Source organism: Micromys minutus, assembly GCF_963924665.1.
Source record: "Micromys minutus genome assembly, chromosome: 30".
Classification (NCBI taxonomy): domain Eukaryota; kingdom Metazoa; phylum Chordata; class Mammalia; order Rodentia; family Muridae; genus Micromys; species Micromys minutus.
The window spans coordinates 9,850,768-9,859,533 of NC_137965.1; the positions used below are offsets into that span (position 1 = coordinate 9,850,768).

Sequence of the window (8,766 nt, forward strand, 5' to 3'; positions counted from 1 at the left end):
GCTTCACTTTGATGGATGCTTTGGGGTTATTTTCACCCCTAGCAAAATCTTTGTGTAAAGCATTTAACTTAGCCTACATGTTCATGTAAAATGACTTTTGACAAGGGTACCAAGAGTTAAAGACACAAAAGGGAAGCCTTCAATAAATGATCTGGGTGAGGTGAGTTTCCAGGAAAAAATAAAAATAAAAATAAAAAACAGCTGCACCTGTATCAACAAAGACTCTACAAGACTAATTGACAGCTTAGTTCTTCATGACTGCAGAGAACTGGAATGCTTCAAGCCAAAGATAAAGGTATGATGGACATTTTATTCCTGTAATAGTTGCTACTCATTACCCGTGTCTGTGTCTCACGTCCTTTTGAAGATCAGACACAAGCTCCTATCCAAGTACTAAAGGTCTGACATGTGTAAGGTTAAACCTTTCTGGTTCAGCTAAAAGACCATTAGTATTTATTGACCCCAAAGCTAAGAGTGTCACCACCCAGCCTCTGAGATATACCGCAGAAATCTCCCTGCTCTGTTGTCTCCATCAGTGATTGTGGAAAATGCATTGATTTGTGCTTTTTCTGGTTCTACATTCTTAACACCTTCATGAAGGCATTCCCACCTCGCAGCATCCACTTTGAGGAAGTCTGAATCTGTGTTCTCAAACTCTGGTCGCTCACGCTCAGCACAAGAACAAACCATCTCCGATTCCCTGAGAGGTAAAAGCCATGTTTTGTGACCAACACACAAAATATTGAAATAGAATTATTGGTATAGGCCGCGGCAGGGAAGATGGTGGACGGGAAGGCGGGAGAGGAGAAGTCTGAGAAGCCGCAGCCGCCGGAGGACCTGAAGAAGAAGCAGAAAAACCTGTGAAAACTAAGACTGTTTCTTCCATTAATAAAGGGGAAAGTTCCAGTCGCAGCACTGAAAAGCGATCAGCTGAAGATGAAGTTGCAGACCTCTCAACAAAGCCTACAAAGATGTCCAAGTTTGGATTTGCCATAGGTAGTCAGACGGCAAGGAAAGCATCCGCCATCTCCATTAGACTCGGAGCAAGTAAGCCTAAGGAAACAGTTCCAACTCTTGCTCCAAAAACTCTTTCAGTAGCAGCACCTTTCAATGAAGATGAAGATAGTGAGCCAGAAGAAATGCCTCCAGAAGCAAAGATGAGGATGAAGAATATTGGAAGGGACACACCAACATCAGCTGGACCAAACTCCTTTAATAAAGGAAAGCATGGCTTTTCCAATAACCAGAAGCTGTGGGAGCGAAATATAAAGTCTCATCTTGGAAACGTCCACGACCAAGACAATTAAGTGAAGCGTTCTGAGATTGGGGTGTGGGTGGGTGCAGGTAGAAGGAGCAGTCTCCTTTCTGTAAAGAATAGTGTAAGACTAGCTTTGGAGCCGTTTTTCTTTCCTCTTTTTTTCTTTTCCTTTTTTTTTTTTTTTTTTTTTTTTTTTTTAAGATTGAGTGGTACACTAATAAATGAGAATTTGCAATTAGAGGTAATTTATGTTTTATATACAGATTTCAAGACATTTGCTAATTTTGTAGTTTCATATGATTAGTTTCCAAGGGTTACAGATAATAAAGAAATCAGAAGTGGTACCTTTCTAAGAATTGCATATTTTTTTAGACACAACTATTAGCACATTAAGAGGGAAGCCAAAAGTTATTGCATACTTCAAACTGAAAGCAGTTCCTCTCCTGACTTCTCCCCTCTCACCCGACTGTCTGGCTCCCTGGATCAGCCTTACCGAGAGGGAGTATTGGACTGAGAAGACAATGTTACTGGACTATTGACTGAAAGTAAATTTAGATAGAATTAAAGTAAACCTTTTCCTATGGGCATTTCACGTGTTCTGGGCCATTGTCTGCTAGTGCTGCTTCGCTGTCAGTGGTGCAGGCGCTTTGCTCTTTAAACATTTCTTTTTCATTAAAAATTCCCATATGAAGCATTGAGTATTATAACTGGCCCACTTTACTGGAGCTTGTCTCTGTTCAGGGTTCTTCAAAGGGCACTATTTGCTACCAAAGTAAGTCAGTATTTGGAAGGTGCTTCTCCTGGTTTCCATTCTAGTTCTATAAGCACTTCCACCAGAACCTGAGGCAAAGCTTAAGGAAGCTGTTCCTTTTAAAGAAAAACACCACCAAAAATATCAGTGTACATACTGCTTTAAGTATTTGACTGGCTTTTACTTTTTAAAAGGTTTAAATACCAAAAAGAAGGTCTAACATTGTATGAAGGCAGAGGCGGCAGCACACCTTCTGTGACTTTTGAAGCATTTACGTTACTAACTTACTAGATCTGGTTTGAATTGAATTCACATTGATTTCTTATTCGTACAACTCCATGGCTTATTTTAAGTATATACATACTTAATATTTTAAGTATATACATATGCAAGTATATGCATACTTACATACACATCAGTGGTTTCAAAAGCACATTTAGTGACTGAAATAGGACAGAAATGCTTCTTCAGACACATTTCCATTGTCTCTCATCGCATACGCTCTTAGATTTCTGTATTTAGGGTGTTTGTTTTGGTATATGGGCTTTTTAAATGTGACAGTTAATGCATCTTTAATAGTCACAGACAAAAGAAATGATAAAACGTCCTTGAAAATTACAATGTTATTTGGGGGCAGCTTCGGCGAGTTTTGTGGGTGGTGATTATTCACTTATGCAGTTTTTAATGTAATAACTTCCAAGAAGCAGCCTGCGATATTCCTAACACTCCGTTCACTTCATTTTAGTTTACTTAACAAACCCCAAGTAAAACGATGGAAATGTACATAGCACTATTAGTTCATACATGATTTAAGTATATCAAGATACATAAATTTAACTTTTATGTCTGCAAACTATTTGTCCATTTTACTGTTTGTTGAAATAACACCTCTCCTACATATTCTTTACTTGACTCAAATAACAAGTTAACCTGAGGTCAAGATGGAGAGAGATGACTGAGCTGAATGTCTTTACTAAAATTACAATAAATTTTGTCAAACTTGAAAAAAAAAGAATTATTGGTATATGCCACATACAAAAATGAACTCAAAACCTATTGACACGCACGTAAGATGAGAAACTGGGAATTCCATAGAAGCAAATAGCAGAAAATCCCCTTTGACACTGACTTCCCCAAGGGAGTTTTGGATATGACACCCAATGGAACAGTCTTCCGTTCTAAAAATGTAAAGAATCCTGACACTTTGAGCAACACAAGTGAAACAATATAGGAAATAAACCAGGCATACATGTGTTTCTACAACTTAACCATGCACACATGCATCCTGTGATTCAACCCTCAACCAGTCATATTTGCATGCCTCCAATTTGACCAGGAATATACATCTGCCTAGGTTTGAATCCGATGTACATATGTGCGTCCCTTATTTTACAAAATTCTTGTTTCCTTCAAATGGGCTGAAGATGTCTCATTCACTTTGTTAATTACAAAGCCCACTTCTCTAGTGTGCTGATAATTTTCCTCCCTGGCCTAAGTCAGGATGTATGGGGATGTTTCACCCCTACACTCCCTGTGGGTGCTATACAAAAATGGAACCATGTTCTAAAAACTGATTACATCCATGTTTAAATCAGGATAGGTTGGACCAAGCCAGGACTGCTTTGCAGAAGTATGTCTATCACTTAACCTCTATTTAAACCTGAAATCCAAGTCAGAACCCCAAAGATGGACACAGGAAGTCTCCCGGGCCCCTCTACTTGTTATTTTCTTAAGTGTCACCAAATTTAATAAATTTCCTTTCTCTGGTTTTAATTATTCCTCATCTCTTTAGTTAGCATATTGAGGAAGGGTGGCCATACTCATTAGGATGGCCAGAGCCTAGGTTTGTCCCTGAAACTACAATGGTGTCACTTGCAGCCTGATATTGATGCCTTGTCATGAAACACAGCTACAAAACATGAAGATGACACAAAATTAGATGCTTTGTTTGCAGGCCCCCAAAGCACAAAACCCTAAAAGTTAGCACTATCTCCTAGGTGGACTAGAAGTCCCTCTCAATATTGGGTGAACTGATATCACAAGGCCACCCATGTGGTGCCTCACTACTAGCAAGTGGCCACAGGAAGAGTTTCCTTTTCTGCGTGTTCAGACACTTTCTATTTTTTTTTTTTTTTTTTTTTTTTTTTTCCTTTTGGTGAGCAATAGTCAGCAGGTCAACAGAAGTAGCAGGAGACTTCTTTGACCTCACTGGTCCAGGATTCTTCCCCAACTAAGAGAGACTAGACTGAGAGGAAGAGAACTTAGAATCAGTTAGAGGCTTCATTTAGATGCTCTGCTTGTACCTGCTGCCTGAGTCTGTTCTAGCCAGGGAAGCAGACAAGTCAGGGGGAGCATTAGTGAGACTCGTCTCTCCTCACGCCTACTGAAAACCACCCATCAACTGGCATAAGGATATCCATTTTGGGGTCCTGTGGCAGGACCAGCAAAGAGCAGCAACAACTCCAGACAAACCTAGTCAGCACAGATGTCCAAGGAATTGATTCCCCAGGAATCTGTGCAGATTAAAACACCATTGCAACCATAGTTCACAAGAAAGGGCAACACTTTCCCAAGCTAAAATTCAGTAGTGAGGCAGCTTTCCAAAGCAACACATGAAAGCAGGCCCTAGCCTAGCCTAACATGGGGAAGGAAGAAACATACAATATATTTGGCTCATACAATGACCTGAAAATGTCCCAGTCTATGGGATTCTGAAATTCTGAACTTTCCTTCTCAGCTCTGAGTATTTTCCACTAGGAAAAAGAAGAAAATACTTTTTGTAGAGGAAATGAACCACTTTGAGGGCTTGAAGCCCGCTTAGTTTCTTCTGAAGTAGCCAAGTATGAAATAGTTTAGCAGCCTGAGACTCCAACTGGCTTGAGCAATAAACACACCCCTTTTCTGACAATGTCCCTGGCACCCTGATGGAAACCTGAGATCTTTACCGAGATCCCTCCTTGAAACTAAAGAATTCTGTTTCTTCACTGAAAGAACTCTGCTTCTTCACATAGCAGCTCCTTGATAACATCCCGCCCTGGTTGTATCTAAACATCATGGTGGTTTGAATATGCTTGGCCCAGAGAGTAGCACTATTAGGAGGTGTGGCCTTGTTGGAGGAAGTATGGCCTTATTGGAGAAGGTGTGTCAGTGTGGGGATGGGCTTTGGGATCTTCCTCCTAGCTGCCTGGAAGACAGTCTCTCCTGGTTGCCTTCGAATCAAGATGTAGAACTCTCAGCTCCTTCTCAAGCACCATGTCTGCCTGCGTGCTGCCATGCTTCCTGCCATGATGATAATGGACTAAACTCCTAAAACCGTGAGCCAGCCCCAATGAAACGTTTGCCTTTATAAGAGTTGCCTTGGTCATGGTGTCTCTTCACGGCAATGGAAACCCTAACTAAGCCAAACCTCCTGAAAACAAAAAATAGACTGATCGGTGTATCTGATTAAAATAATTTCATTTTATGGTAAAATTCCAAAGGGCATACGTATTAAAGAAACACAAATCAAGCTTCTTGACTAAAACCTAGAGAGCACCTACATTCCACCTCTCTAGTAACTAGCAGCTCCTCCCCCTGAACTCCAGGTGAGAGAGGTCACAACAATATCATGGGGCCCTTGAGCGCTCTCAGGGGTTCTTCCAGCATCTGGGGCTAGCTTGCAGCATACTGATTGTCTTGCCTTCACATAAAATTTCCTTTAAAACTCTTCAATCTCTGGACCTAAGAACTGCAGCATTTTCAGTTCTCTCCAGATCCCAAGAATCTGTAACACCTGGTTCAGACAGCAACCTCCTGTAAGAGCTACGATTTGCGTACTATTCTAGGTACGGATGGGGGTACAGATACGTATGGCAAACGCCATGCTGGCTTTAGAGCCAGCCGTTCTTTAGGCCAGCAAACAGAACACTGCATGACTAGATACTCAGCACTGATGACGTGCGGGACGAACAGCAAAGCAGGGTTGGTAAAGAAATATCTAGAACACTAGATTGTTATGTAAGGCTCCAAAGAGCCCCCCCCCCCCAAATTGCTTCATGAATTCTCGAGCCTGTCATGTTCCAAATGTCAAGGGTCTGAAATGTACTCTCGATTATTTTCAATCAGCATAGTCATTCTCACTTTCATAAAGAAAGTAAAATTATTTTATTAGTGTTCCTTTCCGAGTGGCTCTTCCCATCTGTTTTATAATTTGGCTGGAATTTTGTGGTTAAAAAAAAAAAAAAAAAAAAACAAATGAAAGAAAACTGGTCATGAGGCACGCTGAAGTTTGCTGAGGTGAAATGATTCAGAGCCTCAGAAACAAGGCTGAGTAGTTAATTCAGTGTCTTCAGCAATCCTTACCAGAGAGGATATAAAAGTAAGGAAGCCAAAGGGAAAAGTTTACTGTAGAGGGTGAAGTCAGCTCGGGCCTAGCTGAGCATGTATGTGTATATATGTGCTCTCTTGAATGCATACGTGTGTTCAACGTGTGTGGCAGGCGCATACTATGGAGCTCCTATGGAGGGCAGAGGACAACTTTTTCAAATCATATCTCCTTTTATGTTGTGTTCTAGGACAAACTATGACGTCCACGCGTGGATAGCATGTGCCTTTATCCCTGTCAGAGTACTGAGCCTTCACAGTACTGTTTGTTTTCTCAGGAACAAGACAGGGGATAACAGCTACATTCTGGTAAATCGTCGGAGATGCAAAGCCTTCTCTTAGTGCTTCTATAATCTCTCTTTTACACTTCTCCCTCCCGTTCACCATTCACCCTCCTTCTCTCGGCTGCTAGGAGACACACCCTTCCTTACATTTCAGGGCAAGATTTCCTTTATGTTGTTTTGTGCCCCTTTTTTATCCTCCAGGAAATAAATTTTAAAGATTTATTCATTTTTCTTTTTATGGGTACGAGTGTTTCTCTCGCATGTACATAAATGCACTGCATGTATACCTGCTGCTCAAGGAAGCTGGAAGAAGACATCATCCCCTGAGATTGGAGTTATTGATGGTAGTTCGCTGCTACTGGGCCTGTGCTAGGAACTAACTCGGGTCCTCCGCACATGCGGCCAGCGCTCGTAAGCACCGAGCCATTTCTTCCAGCCTCAGTCCTGTATTACTGTGAGTACCTCGACAGTTCATCTGAAACCAGGTGGGGCTTACTCTGATAACTCCCTCCCCTGCAGGGATCTTCCTGAGCGGGCTCCCAGCTTGAGGGCTGATGTGGAAACTTGGGTTCTTTGGAAAGTCCAGTTGGGTGGTGTCTTGCTGGGGCAAACACATGGAGAAGTGTTTCGTTAGAGTGCACACAGGTGAAAGACTAAGGCAGACACGTGACAGGACACCTGACGGAAGACTCTTCGCTAATGACACACATGTGTTGGTTTGCCTTACAACGGATCCCTGAGCTGCGTTTGTCAGGAAGCTATAGAGACACAGAATCTCCCCCAAGAAACCTTCTGGTGCTGTGCTATTGTATGTTGCCGATTCTAAGAGCTTGGGCTGATTAGATGCACACAAGTGGAGGACAGTGGGTCTTGCTTCTTCGCTGATCTTTGCGCCAAGCCTGAGGCCTAGCTGCCTCCGCTAGAAAATGTGGCTAGGCACGATCAGTCCAGATCCTTAGTTATAAAACAAAACTAGTGACTTGCTCTCCTCACTCAGGAGTTGTGGGCTGCACTGCCCGCTGCTAACTGCCCACCTCTGCTCTGCCATCATGATCTCTCCGGAGCCACTAGCCATTAAGCCCCGTCCTCCTTACGTTGCCACTGTTCACGGTGTTTATCACAGCCACAGAAGAGTAACTGCTGTGTCCCCTTTCCTTAGACTGTTTTCATGCTTAGATACGGTCTCATCAAATGGCAAAGGCTGGTCTTGAACTTCTGACCCTCCTAGTTCAGGATTCTAAGAGCTAGCCTGCGGCACCAATCCTGTCTCATTTCTTTTACCTAACACTATTAACTGGGAGTTATTTGGGATCTTGCGGTTTACTTTTAAGAAAACGTTTAAAAGTAAAGTCACGCCGCAGGAACTTAGGGGCATTAGACACTCAGTTAAAACATGCAGGAGTGGTGATGCGGTTATGTAAGGAGCCAAGTTAAGAGCTTCCTCTTTCCCACCTGAGCTGTGTTCCTGCATAAAGCAAACTGTCCTGGGTTCAGACAAACATGTCCACATATTTTATCTGCCCCACACATCTCCTCTGTGTACAGTGCCGTATGGAATCAACGTCTGAATATGTGCCCTTGTTGAAAATATCAAAATCAAGCTATCATTGTAAGATCACATAAACTTTGTTTAATTTTTTTTAAATGAAAACATCATCACTCCCAAAAACGGTTGTGCAAAATTGGCACAAATTTTCAAAAACTGTTATACTGAAAAGTTGGTAATGAAGCTACCACCGTGTGAGGCAGGACTATTATGTTGGTAAGTTGGATGCAGTAGATGAGATACCAACTTAACTGGACCTCTAATGTTTCTAAAAGTTATGTTTTATGTGTGTCAGTGATTTGCCTTCATGTATGTCTGTGTATGTCTTTAGGAATGTCTGTGAACCGCACGCATGTGGAGCTCCCTGAGAAGGCCAGAAGAGACGTGGGAGCCTCTGAAACTGGGGCTGGACGGACATGAGCCGCCATGTGGTTGCTGGGAGTCAAGTACAGGTCCTCCGAAAGAGCAGGTAGTGTATTTAATCACGACTAGCGTTTTTAGTCACCTCCCCAGCCTCATCTTATTAATTTTTAATGTTTTTGTAATTCAACAAGAGCTTGATACA

General features: G+C 42.1%; 1 pseudogene across 1 annotated transcript; it reads left to right on the plus strand.

The window, feature by feature from the left end:
• The first annotated feature begins 780 nt into the window (after positions 1–780).
• On the plus strand, positions 781–1,394 carry LOC308439904 (PEST proteolytic signal-containing nuclear protein-like; annotated as a pseudogene). The gene is made up of 2 exons: positions 781–996; positions 1,096–1,394. The product of its transcript is annotated as a PEST proteolytic signal-containing nuclear protein-like (transcript).
• Positions 1,395–8,766: the final 7,372 nt, after the last annotated feature.